This window comes from Spermophilus citellus (assembly GCF_964194105.1).
Source record: "Spermophilus citellus genome assembly, chromosome: 17".
In the NCBI taxonomy this organism is placed as follows: Eukaryota; Metazoa; Chordata; class Mammalia; order Rodentia; family Sciuridae; genus Spermophilus; species Spermophilus citellus.
The window spans coordinates 58,533,878-58,556,040 of record NC_138199.1 but is presented as its reverse complement, the minus strand read 5'-3'; the positions used below and the strand labels follow the sequence as shown (position 1 = coordinate 58,556,040).

The 22,163-nt window shown below is 44.1% G+C and overlaps 1 protein-coding gene and 1 pseudogene across 4 annotated transcripts in view; both read left to right on the top strand.

The window, feature by feature from the left end:
• The window catches only part of LOC308636198 (pleckstrin homology domain-containing family M member 1-like), a 37,243-nt pseudogene that overhangs the window by 2,002 nt on the left and 13,078 nt on the right, over nt 1-22,163 (top strand). Inside the window, exons 2-6 of the transcript XR_014024349.1 lie at nt 543-790; nt 2,530-3,156; nt 9,930-10,326; nt 16,555-16,825; nt 19,555-20,475. The product of XR_014024349.1 is annotated as a pleckstrin homology domain-containing family M member 1-like (transcript). The remainder of the gene's footprint in view (nt 1-542; nt 791-2,529; nt 3,157-9,929; nt 10,327-16,554; nt 16,826-19,554; nt 20,476-22,163) is intronic.
• The window catches only part of LOC308636205 (lysozyme-like protein 6), a 173,705-nt gene continuing 152,193 nt past the window's right edge, over nt 652-22,163 (top strand). For 2 of the 3 annotated variants that reach the window (XM_081271465.1, XM_081271463.1), the window contains exon 1: nt 652-790. The gene's annotated coding sequence lies outside the window, so the exon portion shown is untranslated. The remainder of the gene's footprint in view (nt 791-22,163) is intronic. The other variant, XM_081271464.1, reaches the window with a different exon arrangement.

Sequence of the window (22,163 nt, the reverse complement as noted above, 5' to 3'; positions counted from 1 at the left end):
GATGGAGCAAGTATTTAAACACAATAGTATATGGCTAGCCTATAATCCCAGCAACTCAGGAAGCTGGGTCAGGAGAATCACAAGTTGGAGGTTAGCCTCAGCAATTTAGCAATTTAGCAATACCCTTTCTCAAAATTAAAAATAAAAAATGTTGGGAACTTAGCTCAGTGGTAAAGCATGCCTGGGTTCAATCCCCAGTACCAAAAAAAAAAAAAAAAATTATATGGCTATAGAGTCACTGGAATTTGATTTCGAAAGCAAAAAGTATCCACAGCAAATGATATTCAAAATAATCCAGTCATGTTACCTTGGGCAACAATACCTCTGGATAGGGTTGTGTGATTTTCCTTTCCTTCACTATGCTTTCTCTCTATTTGCTGTAATAAACGTATGTTAATTTTGCTGAAGGAATCTACAGATGCTTACACAGGTGTGTCTGCTTGTGTCTGCACATATATTTGGCAAGTGGCTGAGGGTTATATTCCAGGGGCACTCCACAGGATTCTCTTCTAATGGCTTATCTTCTGTTTGGCACTACCTAGGTCATCAAGAAGAAGCTGGTGGGTTCTGTGAAGGCATTGCAGAAGCAGTATGTGTCCCTGGACACAGTGGTCACTAGTGAAGATGGAGATGCGAACACCATGTGCAGTGCCTTGGAGGCTGTGTTTATCCATGGCCTTCATGCCAAGCACATCCGCGCGGAGGCTGGAGGGAAAAGGAAGAAAAGTGCCCACCAGAAGCCTCTGCCTCAGCCTGTCTTCTGGCCCCTCCTGAAAGCTGTCACCCACAAGTGAGATCAGCTGGAGATGTTTTCTTAGGGGAGGAGCTTCAGAGTGTGGGATGCTAGTTTTATCCTCTCCCTGTCTTCTAGAGTAGAGATGGGGTGAGAGAAGCCTGGAGAGTGTCTAGAGAAGGTTTATCACCAGACCTAGCTTCCCAGACAGACCCTAGACCTTGAGACTCTGAGAGTCTCAGCCCTTGGCAAGAGTCAGTGGTCCTGGCACCCCAGGGCCAATGACATTTTGACCATGTATGGCAGAGTCAGGCAGTTAAAACTAAGATATTATTCTGTGGCCCTTTATAGAAAAAGTTGCTCTATCTTCAAATATTTTAACATCTGTGTTCTAAATATTATACTCATAATGAGGTATGGGTTTTTATTGTTTGTTTTATCAAGAACTAGAATGCAAGTAGAACATCTGAATGTTCACTTGAGTCATGTGTCTCTGACCTTGTCTCTAATTGCTGGGACTTTTGAGCAAGTGGCTGGCATAGTGCCTCTAAAAGCTGTTCAATGCCACCTTTAGCCCAAGGTGCCTTATTAGTCTCTGAGCTTCCTTTCCCCGCCTACTGACACTGTCCTATCTCAGGTTTTTAACCTCTCTCCTGGGCAGCAGTGGCTTTAATTGTCCCTATTATCTCACTGTGTCTTTCCTTAAGTCATCAGCTGCTTAACACTTACTGAGCTTAAACTAGCTACAGCTCAGCCACCAAGTCCAGTGGTCTGCACTCCCCCACGGGAGACACACACAGGCATTGTAGTCTCACAGAGGGGCATTTATGCCAGACCAATGGATTTGGGAGCTGAGTTTCTCATATCAGTTTCTGATCTCCTTATCCAGAGCAATCTATCCTAAAGCAGTCCTCATAGGTGTGGGCAGGTCACTTTCCTATACAGAAACCTGTAGCTCCCAAATGCTGCCCTAGAGTCTAGTTCACTAAGTTGGGGCCCCTGAATCTACATCCTGGTAAGCTCTCCAAGGGCTTCTGTGCAACTAGTTGTGGGAAACTTTGCTTTACGTGGCCTTATCAGTTTTTACTCAAGACCTTCCATTGCCTGATTTCATAACCAAATCAATCACTCTCCCTCCACTTGTTGTAATTAGAGTGCTCACATTCCTGTTACAGGTCTGTTGTTTTCCTACCACTTGTGCCCTTTTTCTGTGCATCCATTTTGCCTAGAAGTTTCTCTATCTCTGCTTCTTGAAAGTCCTTGGTTCTAGCTTAGATACTTTCTTTTCTGTGGCATTTTTCTTACAACAACCCAGAAACTATGGTCTGACCTCCCACGACAACTTCTTCAACTAAAGGGCTCATGTCCATGTGCCTGTGAACAGCAGTTACTTAGGGCTAGGAGAGTAACTCAATGGTAGAGTGCTTGCCTGACACACACAAGGTCCTGGGTTTGTTCCCGAGCCCCACAAAAACATAAAGGCAGTTACTTCACCCTGTTTCTTTTCAGTTCCAAAAACTTGAGGGCTTAGCACACATGCTTGGATAAGCAGATGATTTTACAGATTCTAGGGATGGTTATATTGAACATGGCAATTATCTTTCATGACACCAACAAGAAGTCAGGAGTTATAGCTTAGTGTTTCTATATTCCCTTTAAAACATATTATCCAAGTATTTTTTATTCCTATAATACTTGCAGTAGTTATGATGGATTCTTGCTAACCAGTGGGTAAAATGACATCTCAATGATTTGAGAAAATTTCTTGAAACAAGTAATCCTCTTCCCCATTCCAGACACATCATCTCAGAATTGGAGCACCTGGTCTTCGTCAACACAGATGTGGGCCGCTGCCGGGCCTGGCTGCGGCTGGCCCTCAACGATGGCCTGATGGAGTGCTACCTGAAACTGCTGCTACAGGAGCAGGCCCGACTGTGCGAGTACTATCAGCCCACAGCCCTGCTTCGAGACGCTGAGGAGGGAGAGTTCCTCCTTAGTTTCCTGCAGGGACTAACATCCTTGTCCTTTGAACTGTCCTATAAATCTGCCATCTTAAATGAATGGACGCTCACCCCATTGGCCCTCTCTGGGCTTTGCCCACTCTCTGAGCTTGACCCTCTCACTACCTCTGGTGCAGAACTACAGCGGAAGGAGTCTCTGGATTCAATTTCCCATTCCTCAGGCTCAGAGGACATTGAAGTCCAGCACTCGGGTCATAAGATACGGCGGAATAGGAAGCTCACTGCCTCCTCCCTCAGCCTGGATACAGCCAGTTCATCCCAGCTGTCCTGCAGCCTAAACTCCGATAGCTGTCTACTTCAAGAGAATGGCTTCAAGAGTCCAGACCGTTCTGAGGAACCCATGTCCTACGATTCAGACTTGGGCACAGCAAATGCTGATGATTCCGACCCGTCTCTACAAGAGTGAGTGCCCTTCCCACAGCCCTGCCCTCTCCACCTCCCACTTTTCTCTCTTCTTTCTGATCACATGTGATTTTCTGTCACTGAACTCTGTCAAGGTATAAGAAAGTCAAAGGGAGGCATGGCTCTTAGATATAGAAAGGCTCAGAGCTGGTACAAAACTCCAGCTTTGCTTCTGGGCCACCTTTAACAAGTCACTTAGTATCTCTGAGGTTTAGTGTAAAATATGTTTAATCGTTTAGAGAATATGTGCAATTTCTAGCAAATACAATGAAGCATAATGCATAAGAATGTAACTTCATAGAAGACTTCCTAGAGGACACAAAACCCAGGACAACAGGGATAAGCAAGGAAGTGTGTGGAAAAGTGTCTGATTCACTTGACCTTAGAGGGAGCCGGGGCACAACCTTCTTCAGCCACCTTTTTTCTTCTTCTGTCTTTTAGCTCAGACCAGGGGTGGTCTGAGCTACATCCCAACCCTTTTTTATTTTTTATTTTTTTAGACAAGTTCTCACTAAATTGCTGAGGCGGGCCTTGAACTCGCCATCCTTACCTCAGCTTCCCAAGTCACTGGGATTACAGGTGTGCACCACCATGACAACCTTTTTTTTTTTTTTTTTGGTACAGGAGATTGAATCCAGAGATGCTCTACCACTGAGCCACCTCCTAGTCCTTTTTATTTTTTTATTTTGAGACAGGGTCTCATTAAGTTGCATAGGGATTCGCTGAGTTGCTGAGGCCAGCTCAAGTGACACTGGTGCCCCAGCCTCCTGAGCCACTGAGACTACTGGCGTGTGCCACCACGCCCAGCTAAAGTTTTTTTTTTTTTTTTTTTAATAATTATTTTATGGCAAAAGAAATCTAAACCATATACAGTGAAAATTATTTTCCTTCTCTGTCCTGCATCTATCCTGTTCTTCTTCCTCATTTATTAATAAATTGTTGATTTGTTGCATATTCTTCCAAAGTTTCTAAATGCATCTGTAACAAATAATAGTATGCAAATTTTTAAAATATCTTCCTTATTTCTTATCCCCTTTTCCACAAAAGGAAGTATGTTTTTCTATCCTTGTTTTAGAGATCTTTTCCTATCAGATTGTCTTCATTCTTTTTTCTATCATATGTTATTCCATTGCTTGAATATATATTAGTTTATTTTATCAGCCCTATATTTAATGGACATTGGAGTTTAGTATTTCCATAAATAATCTTGTATTTGTGGTCTTTTAGTTTTATGTAAATATCTCAGTTCAGTAAACTCCTAGAGGCAAAATTGCTGAGCCAAAGGATGAATTAATATGTGCTTTTCAGGCACTGCCTATTTATACTCTACCAGAGGTGTAGCCTTATCCTCTTACCTTGCCACAAGTTATTATCAAACTTGTGGATATCTGCTCATTTAATAGATGAAAATGTAGACCTTATATTGAGTCTCCCTTAGGTAAGCCCGTGTTCCATCTGCCTGATCTTAGGACCTTTTCCCACTCCTGCTGCCCACCCTGACCTTGATTCAGGTCCTTCCAGGGTTCCCACCCAGTGCGGAAATAGCACTGGAGTTAGGTGGTGTGTGGACTAGTTTGCAGTCCTGTTCTGCCACTTACAAGTCCAGTAATGTCAGGCACGCTGCTGACTCTTGCTGAAGCTCTGTTTCTTCATCTTTAAGATGGAGATTCTCTTACACATGGCTGTTTGAGAATCAAGTCAGATGCCTGTTGGTGAGCAACACAGGTGAGACTGTATGGTTGGTTCCAGAGACAGCTTCTGAGCACTGAGCCTGTGAGATGGAGTTTCTTTATGTCAAATGGATAGGGAATGTTGGGGAGGAACAGTCTCTACCACATGATGTAGGTCTGCTCACCTGTCTCAGCTCTTTTTGTGTCTCTGCCTTCTCCACAGACCATCCTGCTTTGCTATGTCATATACCTGGTCTTTATCTTTCATGAATCTTATGATTGGAAAATTCCAACTTGAGGTCATTGAATCAGTAACCATCCACCCTGTGTGAGACGCATTGTCTTAGGTTTTATGGGGAAACTCAAGGGACAAGGGTCAGAATGTATAGACAAACACTGGACAGTGAGGTGAACCCCTGACAAACATTAAACACACAGATGCACAAATGCATGTCTAACACCATCATTCTTAGAGCTTGGCCTTGAAGTAAGTATTTGAACATCCACAGAGATCAGCATTTCTTAGATACAAGTGTCTCACCAGCACTTAAGGGTTTACTTATGCCGGATTTAATGGCACAAGCCTGTAATCTCAGCGGCTTGGGAGGCTGAGGCAAGAGAATCCCAAGTGCAAAGGCAGCCTCAACAATGGTGAGGTGCTAAGCAACTTAGTGATTACCTGTCTTAAAATTAAAAATAAAAAGGGCTAGAGATGTGGCTTAGTGGTAAAATGCCCCTGGGTTCAGTTCCCAGTACCAAAAATCAAAACAACCACCACCAAAATAAATAAATAAATTTAAAAACTGCTGCAAAAGCTTTGTTAATATTTGTCAGATGTTATTGTCGTGAATCTTGCCCTTGGGGGAAATAGTTCTCAGTATATGCAGCCCACCTCTGTGCTTATTTCAGTGGCCCTTGCCTGTCAAAACAGTACCATATTCCACCAACACAAGACATTTGGCAGTACTGCTTTGTAAGGTGGTTCTCCAGGCCATGTTTTTTAATTACTGCACACATGTATAAGCATATGTATATGCACACGTGTGTACACACACACACCCACCCCCCCACACACACACACACACAAATCACATACTCTTTTTTTTAAAACCAGGAGTACTTAACAACTGAGACACATCCCTCCTCTTTTTTTTTTCAATTGTATAACTCTATTTATTTATTTTTATGTGGTGCTGAGGATTGAACCCAGTGCCTCACATATGCTAGACAAGCACCCTACCACTGAGCCACAACCCCTTTTTATATTTTATTTTGAGACAGGCTAGTTGCTTAGGACCTCACTAAATTGTTGAGGCTGCCTTTGAACTTGAGATCCTTCTGCTTCAGCCTCTCAAGAAGCTGGGATTACAGATGTGTACCTCTATGCCCAGCTGACACATAGTCTATAAAAAATTGCTTTCTAAAATAAAGCACATTTAAATTAAAAAAAATTTTTTTTAGTTATAGATGGACACGATGCCTTTATTTTGTTGTTTTTTTAATGTGATGCTGAAGGTCGAAACCAGTGTCTCACACATACTAGGCAAGTGCTCTACCACTGAGCCATAACCCCAGCCTTAAAAATTTTTTTTTATTAAAAGTTTCTGGAAATTGGTGCCCAGAGCCAAATAGAAATGGAAGGACTGTAGCCATTTTGGTTGCAATTTTTTCACAATTCTTCAAAAATTTCTTTTCTTTTACTTTTCATTCAAAATCTCATCTCTAGCTAGCAGTTTTTTCCGCTTGATGCACGTGTCTCTCTTATATTCTCTGGCCCTGAAGATTGGTGAAACTGAACTTGTTTTCATCTTGACCATGGTTTTGATTCAGTGGAAACTGATTTATCATACAAGTTTCCTGCTATCTTTAGGCATTTCACTCATTTATTCTAATACCCCTAGTCTACTTTGTCATTAAAATTTTTCTTACATTAGGATTCATTAATTGATAATCATTTTATAGTGCTAACAAGTATTTTCATAATTTGACTTTTTTTCTCTAAATGTTTATATTTGTGTACATGGAGGCTAAGCAATCTTATCAGTGATAAAAGTAACTACGAAAAAATTGAGGTTAACATTTATTGAGTACTTACTTTGTGCCAGACACTCTGCTAAGCATTTTGCCTACATTATCTCTTTAGTCTTTGTCATAGTCATAAAAAGTGGGTGCTATTGTCAGTCCTGCTATGCAGATAAACGAATTAAAGTTGAGGAGCTGAAAGAACAGCAGTGTACTAAGTGAGACCACATAGACTCAGGAGCCTGCTCTTAATCATTCACTACACCATCTTCCAGGTGCCCGTGGGCAACTGGGACCTCACAAGGCAGATTTGCAAAACTCTGCCTCCCTGCCTCATTGCAGAAGTGGTTCCATTCTGTCCCAGTGGTATGGACACGTACAGTTGTTAGCAAATTTACTTTCCTTCTCTGCCTGTAGAAGCCCTGTGTTTCCAGAACTCAGCTCTCCCCACTCCTGCAAGATGCACTCTTGAATTTTCATTGATCTGTTTTTAGAATGAGACCTTAGAGCAAGAAACAGCACCTGCCCACTTTCCCTTCACCCCCAACCATTCCTCAAACACCTTTCCACCTTTCTCCGATTGGTTATCCATTTTTCTTATTGCAATAGACTTCACATACCATAAGATTCACCTTTTAAAGAGAATATAGTTCAGTGGTATTTTGTATGTTCACCAGGTTGTGCACCATCATTACCATCTAATTCAAGAACAATATCACCACCCCAAAGGGAAGCCCCTTACAAGTACCATGAATTGCCAATTCTGGACATTTCATATAAATGGAATCATATAATATGTGGCCTTTTTTTTCAACTTAGTATAATGTTTTCAGAATCCATCCATTTTATAACACATATCATGCCTGAATAATACTCCAGTATATGTATCTGTTCATCCATTCATCAGCTAATGGACATTTTCCCCCACACATTTTGGCTATTTTGGGTAATGTTTCTTTGAACATTCATATCCAAGTTTTTGTGTGAACATATTTTTATGCCTATTAGACATATACCCAGGGATAGAATTGCTGGGTCACATGTAACTCTATGATTAATCTTTTGAGGAACTATCAAACTCTTTCTACAGTAGCTGCACTGTTTTACGTTCTCACAACTAATATGAGTTAATTTCATCACGTCTTTACTAGTCTTATTATTCTCTTTGAATATAACCATCATAATGGGTATAAAGTAGTATCTCATTATGCTTTTGATTTGCTTTTCCCTGAAAGCCAATGATATCGAATACCTTTCATGTACTTATTGTCATTTGTTATCTTTCTTGGAGAAAAGTCCATTCGTATCCTTTTTCCATTTTAAAATTTGATTGTCTTTTATTATTGAGTTGTAAGAATTGCTTATATATTTGGATATTAGACTTTTATGTATGATCTGCAAATATTTTCTCTCATTCTGTGTGTTGTCATTATGCTTTATTTTTTTTATTTTTTATCAGTGCTAGGGATGGAATCCAGACCTTGTACATGGTAGGCAAGGGCTCTACCAAGCTATATATCCAAGCCCCTCACTTTTTTGATAGATCATTAGGAACACAAAAGTTTTTTAATTTTGAGGTAATCCAATTTATCTATATTAATCACTGAGGCTTAGATGTCACATCTGAGAAACCATTACCTAATCCAAAGACACAAAATTTATGCCTTATTTATTTATTTAATTAATTTATTTGTTGAGACAGGATCTTACCATGTTGCTCAGACTGGCCTCAAACTCAAAATCCTCCTGTTTCAGCCTCCCAAGTAACTAAGATTACAGGCATACATCATTGCACCCAACTATACCTATATCTTCTTCTAAGCTTTAGCTTTCTTTTATAGCTTTAGCTCTTACATTTAGGTCTTTGATTCATGGTGAGTTAATTTTTTTATATGGTGTGAGATCATATTCAAACTTTATTCTTTTTGCATGTGTCTGTTCACTGATTTCCAGCACCATTTGTTGAAAATACTGTTCTTTCCCCCATTGAAATGTCTTGGTGTCCATGTTGAAAGTCAGTTGCTCGTAAGTGTATGGGTTGGCCTCCTAATTCTGACTATCTTGGAATGTTTTGAGTTAGGATGGCATAGGAAAGAGCACAGCTCAGTGGGAAGACAAGCAGGTAAGCAACCTGGGTGCTAAAATCCTCATGTCTGTCAGGCCCAATTAAGGGGCGTTTAACATCTTCTGAACCTAGTTTAAGTAGATGTGTGCAGATTTTGGACTGCAAACAACCTTGTTACCATCTAAGGCAAACTCTGCTGATTTTATAAGCCGAAGAGAAAACAGCAAATAGGTTTATTTTAGAAAACAAACTTGGATTCTCAGAAACCACAGGCGAGGGAGGAGCAGTCACTAGCCAGGGCACATTCCAGAAGGCTCAGAAATACGTTTTGTGCAGTATACATGGATACTGTGACAGTAACATTGACTCCCTGTGGCCCCAGAAAGCGCCTCAGAGACAAGGAGTGGCAGTCCCACAGGAGCATGAAGAGATACACCCTGTGTACACTGGGCTCAACTTCTGGGGACATGAGGTTTCTATGATCCCATACCCAGTCCAGCTCTGGGGGGAATTAACCCTTGCACCTCATTCCCTCCCTGCTGCCCTGGTGACTGTCACAAGACAAAGTATAACCTCATCTCACCCAGTCCCTGTCCCAGTAGTCTTGGTGTCTCTTCTGCTTTGCTGATGGGGATCCCCACTGTAGACACCATCTGTCCTGGAGTCTCTGTCACAGACAGTGTTGGGGAAACAATTGCCCACACAACCATTTGTTTGAGCAGACTCTCAGAAAGGCAGTTCGTTCCATGTGCAAGTGTTCATTTGTACCCTGTGAACATTTTACCTGAGATCCTGACTACACAGCTCACCTGACCAGGGACAACCTTTGTGGGGTGTGTCTAGAGGGCTTTGTGGGGCTGGGGGCTGGGGAGTGCAATGGGTATTGAAGAGAGTGTTGTTTTATTTGGTTGTTTAAATCACAGAACAGCATTTTTCCATTCTTACCACTGTCCCAGTAGCCTTAGGCCTTCTATCCATCATCTTATACACAGATTTCTTTGTTTAAAAACTTCTAGGGTATTGTCAGAATTCAGCAAAGCCCAGGTAAACTCTGTGCCAACCAACGGACTAAGCCAAAAGACGGAGATCCCCACGCTACAGGCTTCACTCTCCCTGGCCACGTGTACACACCTGGACTTTGATGTGCCTGCAGAATCCCTTGCTGCCCAAGCTTCTTCTGGGAGCCCAGATGGTGGTCACAAGCAGGAATCACTTTCCCAGGCATCTGACATCCCAGATGTGCAGCAACCAGATGTTGCCCAAGCTGAACCTATGGGGAGCACTTCAGACCAGCAGCCCTCTAGTGCTACGAAAGAGACAGATGCAGCAGTCAGCCACAGGAGTGCCCAGCAGAAGGCCCTGGAGGATGGTACAGTTGGACTGAAGCTTGTGGTTTCCTCCCCCACCAGCCCGGTGAGTGGTGCAGGATTTGGGGAAGTCCTGGGGAAATGATTCAGAGCAGAAGCAGGGTTTCCCCAGCTAATGACCTTGAGTCTCTGCCTTCTCCCCATTAACCTCCCTTTCCTGCCTGCAGTAGTGTTAATAGCATGGAAATGATGAGCTAGTGTTTCTTGGGCTGTGAGGAGTGGAGATGAGCCAGGTGCTGTGCCAATCACTTCCCATGTATGTACCTCTCGTATCTTCACATCAACTCTGTGAAGAAGGTAATCCCTACCTGGTCACAGTCTCTCCTCTTAACCACTACCACTCACCAGCTTAAGGCCTTAGGCAAGTGACTTTGCATCTCTGAGCCTTAGTTTCCTCCTTAGTATTTATTATTATTAAATTAATATTTTTATAAAATACCAGGCTTTGAAAAATACACATTTTTCCTTGACCCAGGTTTTAGAACTACATGGTCCAATGTGGCAGTCCATGTGGCTGTTGGGCACTTGAAATATGACCAGTCCAAACTGAGATATGCTATATAAAATAAGCACTGTATTTTGACAACTTAGTATGAAAAAGATAAAAGAATAAAAACCTTTCAATATTTTTTGTGATGTTAGGGATTGGAGGCAAGCACTTCACCAACTGAGCTATCTCCCCAGCCCTCAGTAATTTTTATTTTTATGAGTTTTTTTATTGATTCCATGTTAAAATGAAAAGATTTTGGACATATTGGACTAAATAAGATAGATTAAAATTCACCTGTTTCGGGGCTGGGGATGTGGCTCAAGCGGTAGCGCGCTCACCTGGCATGCGTGCGGCCCGGGTTCGATCCTCAGCACCACATACCAACAAAGATGTTGTGTCCGCCGAGAACTAAAAAAAATAAAATAAAATAAAAATTAAAAATTCTCTCTCTCCTCTCTCACTCTCTCTTTAAAAAAAAAATTCACCTGTTTCTTTTTACCTTTTACCTTTTTTTTTTTTTAGTGTTAAATGAACCTTTATCTTATTTTAATGTGGAGCTAAGGATCAAACCCAGTGCCTTCCACATGCGAGGGAAGCACTCTACCACTGAGCTATGCCCCTAACTCTCTTTTTGCCTTTTTTTATGTGCCTACTAGAACATTTAACATTATACATGTGGCCCACACTGTTTTTCTAGTAGATAGCACTGGCCAGTCCGATTTGTTAGGAACCTTAGGAGAGACAGCCCTGGGCCTCTCCTTGAGAGCGCTGTGGGCCGAGAGGCTTTAGGACTGCTGGCCCAATGAAGCACCTGTCAAGCTGTGCACTAGAGCTCCTTAGCCTTTTACACTTGTTCCTGTGGCCTTTGACATTTCCCAAAGTTATTGACTTTTATTGAGTGTTTGCAGGAAGGTATGTGCATGGTATCTGCCCTTTCTATGACTCAAGTCCCAGCTACCTAACAGGGCAGGGTGAGCAAAGGCAGCTGCTCTGGAATGCCTCTGGAGACCTATAGAGGAAGAGGGAGAGAGGCCACAGTGAAAGAGAGAAAATGAACCCCTTTGTAGGTGTGAGTTTCTCTAATGACTCTCTCTGGCCTTTACAGTTGAACTATACCATGGAGGGCAAAAGAGAGTCGTGAGAAACAGAGGCAGAAATTAGAAAACCCCAAGTTTATCCCAGCTGCCATCTGGGGCTCAGGTTGGGATGTGGTCTTGCTTTTTCAGCTCTATCCATGCTTATTTCTCCCTGGGTATTAGCTTCTAGATCATATGACTCAGGTTGGGGTCAGGGCCATGAAGCCTAGAGAGGCACTTCTCCCGCTTCCTAACAGCCTTATTTGAAATACAATTAATCAAAGTATAATTCAGTGGGTTTTAGTGTATTCATAAGATTGTGTATATTCATGATGGAGGGGTTACTGGCAGTTGAACCTGGGGCACTTTACCACTGAGCTAAACCCCAGTCCTTTCTATCTTTTATTTTGAGACAGGGTCTCGCTAAGCTGCTAGGGGATCTCACTACATATTCACACATTATTGAATATGACTATATAAATCATATAACTATAAATGTGAGCTAGATTCTCTGTATTTACTATCCTGAAAATGGCTTTGGATGTACTTCTGGAAGATGAATGTTATGGGCCCCTAAAGGTTGTGCAAGGTGACTGCCAAGCCATGCTGAAGGTTATGCTGAGCCGTGCCCTGCATGCCTGTTCCTGAGTTCCTTATCTTTCTGTGCTTCCATGCTTATTATTTGAGCAAAAATGTTTGGAGGAATGTTGGGGGTCAATGTCAAGTTTTATAGCCCTCAGAGCCATTCAGCTTTTCTTTTAAAAATGTTTAGTTTTTCATTAATTCAACAGAAAGCATCTAGTATGAGCCAAGCACCATGGTGGATGCTAGGGATACAGAGATGGAACAGGACAGACAAGATCCCTACCCTTTGGGGACAGACACTAGATTAGACAAATGATGATCCACATCACAATTACACTTGTGCTAAGTGCTGGGTAGGAAGGTGCAGAAAACTGGAAGCTACCCAGAGTGACTGTCTATGAGTTGGTCAAATCAATCCCCCATGGACCACCCACCTATGGCACAGTCGTAGGTACAAAGTCCCTTTGCCTGTCATAATGAGGACAGCCTAGACAGAATGTCCAATCCTTTTGAAGGTGATCCAGAGACCCAGCATCGCATTCCTTAGCTAGATCTCTCTCTCTCTGGAACTTAGCTATTGTGTACAGTGTCATCATGGTACCTGAGTAACTCAAGGTGGCATTCCTCTGTCTTGGGTCCCTGGTGGCAGGTGGTACTCTAATATAGTTATTGGGTCAGTAGTGATTCCCCCCACTATTAAAGGGGCAGGGAGCTGGCCAAATGTGAGCCCCTGAACCAACAGGCATAGAAAAGGAGAGAGAAAAGGGAACCCCTGTGTGATGATTTTGCAGGCACATTCTCTCCCTCCCCACTGCACCTGCCCGGGTGTGTTCTTTGATAGGGTTTTGCAAGACACATACTCTCAGTGCTTTTTCCAAGGAATCTGCTTCCCAAAGCTTTTCCCTGTTGTTTGAGAGAGCCAAAGGTTTTCTCTAGAGAACCTTTTCCTGGAGGCTGCTCTGTGGTCAGTGAACTAGGGTCTGCATATTTCCTAGTAGTCTCCCTCTCCTCAGTGGAGAGAGAAGCCCTCCCTATCCATGGTCATAACATTCACATTTGTTTCCATCCTTCCAGTTCCTTCAAACCACCTTTCTTATATTATACTAAAAACATTGGGACAGTCAAGATTTATTCCCCATCTTTTATGACCCTGTGCCATGTCCTTTAGTGGGAGATATCAAGAAAAATAGGACTGTTCAAACAAGGTGGGGTTAAGCATAGAATATCACTGGGTTCATTAGGGGACCCTGGCCCATCTGTGGGAGGAAGTGTGGGTTGAGAACCAATAAAGAAGCTTAAGGAGGAGGTGATGGATGATGTCTCCCATCAGGGCTATGAGCAGGGGCTACAGATGGTGGGAAGGATGTCACAAGTGTGTGAGAGGCTGCCAGGATAGCATCATGGTTTCAGGGAGCTGCTTCGGCCTGTTTTCCACAGGGTCTTGATGTCAGAGGCAGTCTTTGTTAAGAATGCAGCATTGTACATGTTCCCCAGTAGCCATTGACAGATCTTCCCATCCCTGGCAGAGGATGCACCTGCCAATTCTGAGGGGTCTGTGGAGGAGGCCTTGGGGGCCCAGTTCTGGGAGGTTCCCCAAGTGCCTGAATCAGATTTGCAGCTCTTGACTTAGGAGTCTTAGAGCATCTGAATGGATTAAACTGTGAAAACGCACCCTTCTGGGGCAGCCAGCCCCAGCCCAGCTCCTCTTCCCTGTCTACATAAGCAAGGAGGATGTCTTGATTTAGGGGTTGGAAATAGCAACATCAGGGTGAGGCTGATGGCACTTAACAAAACAGCTGGGCTGGTCCCACCCCTTGCGTGACTCATATCCTCTGTGTAGACAGCCACACAGGACAGCCCAGTCAGCTTCCTTGCCTCTGCTTTTGCATTTTTGGGCACAGAAGCAGGGAGGGCTTGAAATAGTGAAATAAAGGAACTGGAATTCATTCCCACTAGCCCACAGACCCCACACTTCTCCGACTTCCTCTGTTAGGTGAGCTTCAGACAGAGAGGGCACTCAGAGAGCACCGCAGAAGGGGCGGGGAAGGGCCTGCCTGTCGTGGCGTTCTAGGCCGGCCGAGGCAGAGGCAGGCACAGAACTGAGTCCTGTTCCCCACACCTCCCTCATCTCCAGCCCCGTAAGCAGGGCAGAAGAACCAACATGCTGGGCAGCTGGTGTCCACCTGCAAAGGGATCAAATTGCACTCCTTCCTTAGACCTAGCACAAAAATTAACACTGAGCATAGACCTAAATGTAAGAGCTAAAATTGTAAAGCTTTTAGTAGAAAGCGTAGGAGTAGATCTTCATGACGCTGGCTTTGGCGATGGTTTCTTAGTTACAACACCAGGAGCAGAGACAAAAGAAAAAAATAGGTAAATTGGACTTTAGAATAAGTTATACTCAATGTATACATGATGTGTCAAAATACACTCTGTTGTCTACTGTCGTGTATACCTAAAAAGAACAAATTAAAGAAAGAAAGAAAGTGAAAAGACAGCCACAGAATGGGAGAGATCACTGGTGAATCATATAACTGGGTCAAGGTCTAGTTCCTAGAATGTTAAAGAACCCTTGCAAAAAAAAAAAAAAAAAAAAATATATATATATATAGTATATATATATATATATATATATATATATAATTTTTTTTTAGAGCAGCCATGATAGGGTGCCATAACCAGACAGCTTACAATAACAGAAATGTGTTCTTTGATAGCTCTGGAGGCTAGAAGTTTAAAATCCAGATGTCAGCAGGGTTGATTCCTTCTGGAGATTACAGCGAGGAATCTGTGCCATTCCTTTCTCTTCACTTCCAGTGTAGCCAGCAAACCTTGGTGTCCCTGAACTTGTAGACTCACCCTCCACCTTCCCCTGCACTCCCCCTCTGTGCTCTGTCTTCACTGGTGTTTTCCTCTGTGTGTGTCTTGCCTTCTCTTTGTATAAGGACATAACTCGTTTTGGATGAAGGGTCTACCCTACTCTAGTATGACCTCATCTTAACTAATTACATCTACATCTAAATAAAGATCACATTCTGAGGTGCTGGGGTTAAGAGCTCAACAAGTCTTTGCAGGGGAGGGGGGGCACAACTCAGCACTTAACAACAAAGATAAATTAATTAAAAGTGGCCAAAGGATTCAAATTGGTTTTTTTTTTCCCAAAGAAGATATATCAATACCACCCAACACATGAAAAGATGTTCAGTATCATTAGACATTAGGGAGGTGCAGATCAAAACAGCAATGAGAGAAAAAAAAAAAAGAAGAAAACTGCAATGAGATAGCCCTTCACACCCATCAGGATGGCTGTAATCAAGAAATAACAAACATTGGAGAGTTTATAGAGAAATTAGTTCCCTCATAAATTGCTGATGGAAATGTAAAATTGTGTAGCCACTTTGGGAAATGGTTTAACAGGTCCTCAATATGTTAAACTTAGAGTTTCATACAACCCCACAAATCCACTCCTAAGTATGTAGCCAAGAAAAGGGAAACCTGAATCCACACAAAAACATGTACATCGATTTTCATAGCAGTATTAATCACAATAGCCAAAAGTGGAAACATCCCAAATACCCATCCACTCATGAATGGATAAATAAAATATGTTCATCTATACAATTATTTGGCCATAAAAAAGAATTTGAATTTTCACATATACTTGGTGAAAACATTATGCTAAGAGAAAAAAAGTCAGTCACAAAAGATCACACATTATATGATTCCTTTTATATGAAATAGCCAGATTGTGTAAATCTATAAAACCAGAAAATAGATGAGTGGTTTCCCAGAGCCTGAATGGTCATGGGGAAATGAGGGTGCCTGCCAGTAGGTATGGGTTTCTTTTTGGTGTGATGAAAATGTTCTGAACTTAGATTAAGGGGATGGTTGCACAACTCTGGGAATATACCAAAATTATTGAATTATATGCCCTTAAAAATGGGTTCATTTTGGGCTGGGGATAGAGCTCAGTTAGTAGAGTGCTTGCCTCGCATGCACAAGGCCCTGGGTTTGATCCCCAGCACCACAAAAAAAAGTGGGGGGGGGGGGCGTCATTTTACGGTATATAATTTTTTAAACCTTAAACATCAGACAATCTCTATCTTTACTTCTTTCTCAACAGAAAAGCAGAAACTGGATCTCTGAAGATGACTTCTACCGGCCTACCCAGGAGCAAGCCCCTGAGAGCACCACAGATGGCTCCTGAGCTGGTTCTCAAGGAACTCCAGAGTCAAGGCCTGCTCTCCACAGGCATTTTTCTCAAGGACCAAGAAAGAGCTGCTCCCTGGGGGCATTAGACAAAGCATGTGTGCCTTCCCCAGGAAGCAGGAAACCCAGGGCAGCACCAGCTCCGGAACATAAAAACTTCCGGGTGGTGCACCGCAGGCAGATGGGTAGGTGGCTCATCAGGTACCGTGCAGTTGTAAAGTCTTGTTTGCCATTATCCAATAGGTGGCGTGTTCTCCTAGAGAAACTTCATATCAGAATGTAATAAGAGGCATACTCGTGCTTAGTAATTCAGAAGAGCATTTTAGGAAAAGTACTGTATTCTCTTATAAAATCTTATTGAGATAGTGTTAAAACCTATCTACAGAGAATTAAAATACTGTTTCATATATTGAAACAGAAATACGCTCCCTGAAATTGCACTATAAAATTGAGAATTACAGAGGATTCTTGATTCCCTCTGTGCTCAGAGCACCCTGCACCTTGGAGGCCGAGGTGTTCTAACAGCTCCTTCTAAAAGCCTTATTTTAGATGGTTCATTTAACAAAGCTGGTGGGCTTTATCAGGTCTTGTGTTTGTTTCTGTCCTCCATGTGCTATTTATTGTGAAGGTCCCACCCTATGAAATTCCAAAAAGCACTAAATAACCATAACCTAATTTTTCTGTAACCCTCAAAATGAGTTCCTTTTATAACAAACAAAATAATGGGGTCCTGGCATCAGTTTCTCCTCATTTTCTGTTTATAGTGACCTAGCTGAGAATTCTGTCAGGTTCATGGGGCTCTGGGTGGGAAGAGCCCTGGTCTCCATGTTGGCTTCTTTTGGGTTTGTCCCACCTGCTTTTGGCTGTGGTCTCTAACCATGTCTGAGAAGGTGTGCTTTTTTCTTTGTCTTTCTTTCTTTTTTTCTTTTTCTTTCTTTCTTTCTCTTTTTCTTTTTTCTTTTTTTTTTTTTAGTGGTAGATGGACACAATATTTTTTTATTTATTTTTATGTGGTACTGAGCATCAAACCCAGTTCCTCACACATACTAGGCAAGCGCTCTACCACTGAGCCACAACCCTTACCCCCAGTGGTATGCTTCTTACTTAGGATATCCACGGGGTCAGGAAACCCTATGCAGTACAAATCTCCAGGCTGGGGGAAAGAGAATTTTGTGGCCTTTGGACCCCTCCTTATAATGTAGCAGACTCCAGAGGAGCAAGGAGCATTGAGCAGTGTGGGTCACAGGCCTTCATTCCTTTGTTCATTGAACAGGTATTCGTTGGTGTCTCTAATGTGCCAGGCAGTATTCTAGATGTGTAGGACACAGGGGGAAGCATATGGGACTTGGATTCTGGCAGAGGGCTCCAGGAAATAAAAAAAACTGTCAAGTAATCATAGAGTGTGGTTAGGTGGTGATTAGAGCCCTAGAAAATAAGGAGTCAGGGAGTGCCAGGCTAGAGGGTAGCCAGAGCACCCTCACAAATAGAGTGACATGTGAGGTCATGGGAAGGGAGAAGGGAAGGAGGCATGAGGTCATCCGTGTGTTTCAGACCGTGAGAAAAATGAAAATCCTGTGCCAAGAACATGCTTAACATGTTCAGGGGACAGTGGTGACCAGAGCAACTGGCGCAGAGTGGGGAGGGGTGGTGAGAGATGAGGTCAGTGGCATGGAGGCCTATGGACCATGAAAGGTAGGTAGGCATTTGTTCTGGGGACAGAATGGCAGAGGGACATGTTCTAGCTTATCTTTTAAACTAATCACTCCAGCTCCTATACTGAAGGACAGCAGGGGATGCCAAACCAGTCAGGGGACTGTCGTCATAATCCAAGAAAGAGATGACGGTGGCCTGAGCTGTGAGGTAGTAGAGGTGGGGGAGAAGCAGGGGACTATTAGATATGTATTGAAGCTCAGAGGATTTGCTGAAGGTTTGGATATAAGGTGAAAAAGAAAAATCTGGGATAACTCCATGGTTTTTAGCCTAGGAAACTAGAAGGATGAAGTTCTCCATTTTATGAGATAAGGAACATTAGGGAAGAAGCAGTTTTGCAGCAAGAAAATTAGGAAATCGTTTTTGGCATGTCAGCTTAGACATATGTGGAGCAGGTAGATGTATTAAAGTTCATGGGTGAAGTCCAGGCTAGAGGAAAAAAGGGGGCAGGGTCTGTTGGCATAAAGCCCTGAGAGCAGGTAAGCTCAGCTAGGGAGTGGGTGTCCACAGAGCAGACAGGGACCCAGGGCTGAGCCCCAGAGTGCTCCAGCCCTGAGAGGTTGGGGAGCTGAGGAGATAAAGGGTCAGGTAAGGCCTCCAGGGAGGCCTTAGGTTTGGCCACAAGGAGGGTGTTGGCGGCCTTCCCAGGAGTAGTTTCAGTAAAGTGAGAAGTCAGAAGTCTAACTGGAGCAGGTTCAAGAAGGAATGGGAGCAGCAATAGAGCCAGAGATGCCTGTACTTCTTAAGCAGGTTTTCTGTAAAAAGGACTAAGAAACAAAGTGGTAATTAGAGATGTGAGTTGAGGTGAGAGATTTTAAAGATGGGAGAAATTACAGCATTCTGTGTGCCAGAGGGCCTGATCAAGTAGAGAAGGGAGGAAAGAGCGACACAGGAGAAAGGGAATTGCTGGAAAGATGTCCTTGGCCTTGTGTGGGTGTGGGGAGGGGTTGGCCTCACTTAGAAGCACAACCTAATGACAGGAGGCAAGGTCCAATGAAGGCCCAGATGCCAGAGTGTATATGAGCACATTCATCTTCTCAGCAAAGTGCAGGAAATGAGGTCAGTGCTGAGGAGGATTGGCCAAGGTGCTCAAAAATATTCCCATCCAGCTTTCAGAATCTCATCTGACAGTGGCCCATGACCGGCTGTGTTCTGGGGATTTCCACTGTGGCCCATACTCTAAAGTGCCTCTTTCTGCTTCTAGGGCTGTCCAACCCATTCCGGGGCCTCATGAAGCTGGGCACAGTGGCTCGGCGAGGGGCCATGGGCATCTGGAAAGAGTTCTTCTGCGAGCTCTCCCCGCTGGAGCTCCGCCTCTACCTGAGTGATGAGGAGCGCACCTGTGTGGAAAGCTGCTCTCTGCTGCGCTGTGAGGCAGTGGGGCCGGCCCACAGTGATGGGCGCTTTGAGCTAGTCTTCTCTGGCAAGAAGCTGGCCCTGCGTGCCTCCTCTCAGGATGAGGCTGAGGACTGGCTTGACCGGGTGCGGGAGGCCCTGCAGAAGGTCCGGCCTCAGCAGGAGGACGAGTGGGTGAACATCCAGTATCCAGACCAACCTGAGGACCCCGCTGAGGCTCCCCTAGGTGGACACCTCTCTTACTCAGCCTTGCTTCCGGAGCCCACAGTCCCCCAGGGCACACAGTTTGACTGGACATCTGCCCAGGTTCCGGAGCCAGATGCTATCAAAGAATCCCTTCTGTACCTGTATGCGGACAGGACCTGGATACCCTATATTTTTTCCTTGTCTTTGGAGTCTCTTAAATGCTTCCGAGTGAAAAACAATGAGAAGATGCTAAGTGACAGCCATGGAGTGGAGACCATCCGAGACATCCTGCCAGACACAAGCCTAGGGGGCCCGGCCTTTTTCAAAATCATCACAGCCAAGGCTGTGCTGAAGCTGCAGGCAGGGACCGCCGAGGAGGCTGCCCTGTGGAGGGACCTGGTCCGCAAGGTCTTGGCATCATACCTGGAGACAGCCGAGGAGGCTGTGACACTTGGCGGGAGTCTGGATGAAAACTGTCAGGAGGTGCTGAAGTTCGCCACCAGGGAGAATAGCTTCCTGTTGCAGTACCTGGTGGCCATCCCCACGGAGAAAGGCCTAGACTCCCAGGGCTGCTTCTGCGCAGGTGCTGACTCCCACCACCCACTGCCTGCCAGCCTTGCTCTACTTCCTGATTTGGGGCCCTCCCTGTGCCTTCATCCTTCCCCTGAGCTGACGTATCAGTGGGCTTCCAGGAAGCCTGTGCACCTCCCCAGCACCCAGTGGGGCCAGCTGCCTGCTCTTGGGCAGCCCCCTGTCTCTCCCCTCTCCTGCTGCTGGGTGGGACCTGTGGGTGACAACCATGCTTCCTGTTGCTGTCTCCTTTCTGCATTATCTTCTTGCTACACTGTCATATTCTTTTACAAAAGGGGCCTGGGATTCTCCCAAAGCAAGTATTTGTGCATGTTTTTGCAAGTCATGCTATTCCATGCTGTCCAGTATAACTTCCTGTGTTAATGAAAAGTTCTAGATCTGTGCTGTCTGCTGTGGTAGCTGTGAGCCACATGTGGTCACTGGGTGCTTAACACGTGGCTAGTGTGCATAAGGAACTGTTTTCCATTTAAATTCACTTAAGGGCTGGGGTGGTGACTCAGTGGTAAAGCACTTGCCTAGCATGTGTGAGACCCTGGGCTCAATCCTCAGCACCACATAAAAATAAATAAAATAAAGGTATTGTATTCTTCTACAACTAAAAAAAAAAATTTTTTTTTTAAATTTGCTAAATTCACTTAAAAGGGACACCTATGGTGCATGGCACTGTCTCAGGCAGCACAGCTCTATGTGTTATTCTGCAATTTGTTTTTTTCTCCTTAGTAATACATTATGGGTATTATTTCATGTCACTGCATCTGCCTTGTTATTATCACCATTGAATCTAATACCTTTGTGTGGGGCACTGAGCCAGATGCTTTATTTGGATTATCTCATTTAGTAGAGACTGGGGCTGTTACTCTGTTTATAGGTGAGGAAGCTGAGGCCCAGAGCTGGTAAGTGCTTTGGCTCAGGCTCATACAGCTAGTAAATGTTAGAGACAGAACTGGACCTTGATGGTTGCTCTCTCAGAGCCTGTGCTAGTAGAGAGGACCCCAGAGGCCCTTGAATTGTCCAAGCCTATGTGATGTACCACTCACTCCCCTGTGCAGGGGGACATGCCAGCTGCACTGCTGCAGAAGGCCACAATAAGTTGAGTTCCAATTTCAGGGCTGACCTGGGGGGAGGGAGGAGCCTGCGGGACCAGAGGGGAAAGCCTCCTTAAATGTCTGGAAGGAAGTGGCCTGCAGTGGCCCCCTGGAAGATGGGAGAAACAGGCTGAGCAGAGCTTCCTACAGAAAACACCTGCAAGCAGCACTGCTGCCCCAGAACTCACCCTTCTCTCTTCAGCCTAAGGGGCAGGACTTTAGCACTTGTGAGGGGACACTTCCCACCTGTGAAGTAAGTGCTGTCACAGAGAACAGGTCTCCCCATGGCTGTCACCTGACAGCCAGGACTGTGAAACCCCAACTTCCTGCTTCCTCTCCACCCTGTAGCACAGCCCCGTGGCTGGGCAGACATTGGTGCACACTGGGTTGTATTTCAGTTTGCGGTCACTTTCAGAATATGGTCTCATTATTACTTTGTAATATCCCCACAAAAATAGCAAGTAGCAGCTGAGTTTTATAGACACTGAAATGAAACCTTGAGAAAATTAGGTGAAGGTCAGGGTGAGCCAGCTGTTAAGCAAGAGATCCTGCACTTTGGTCCCAAGGCCAAAGTGGCTCAGTGGTAGGGGGACCC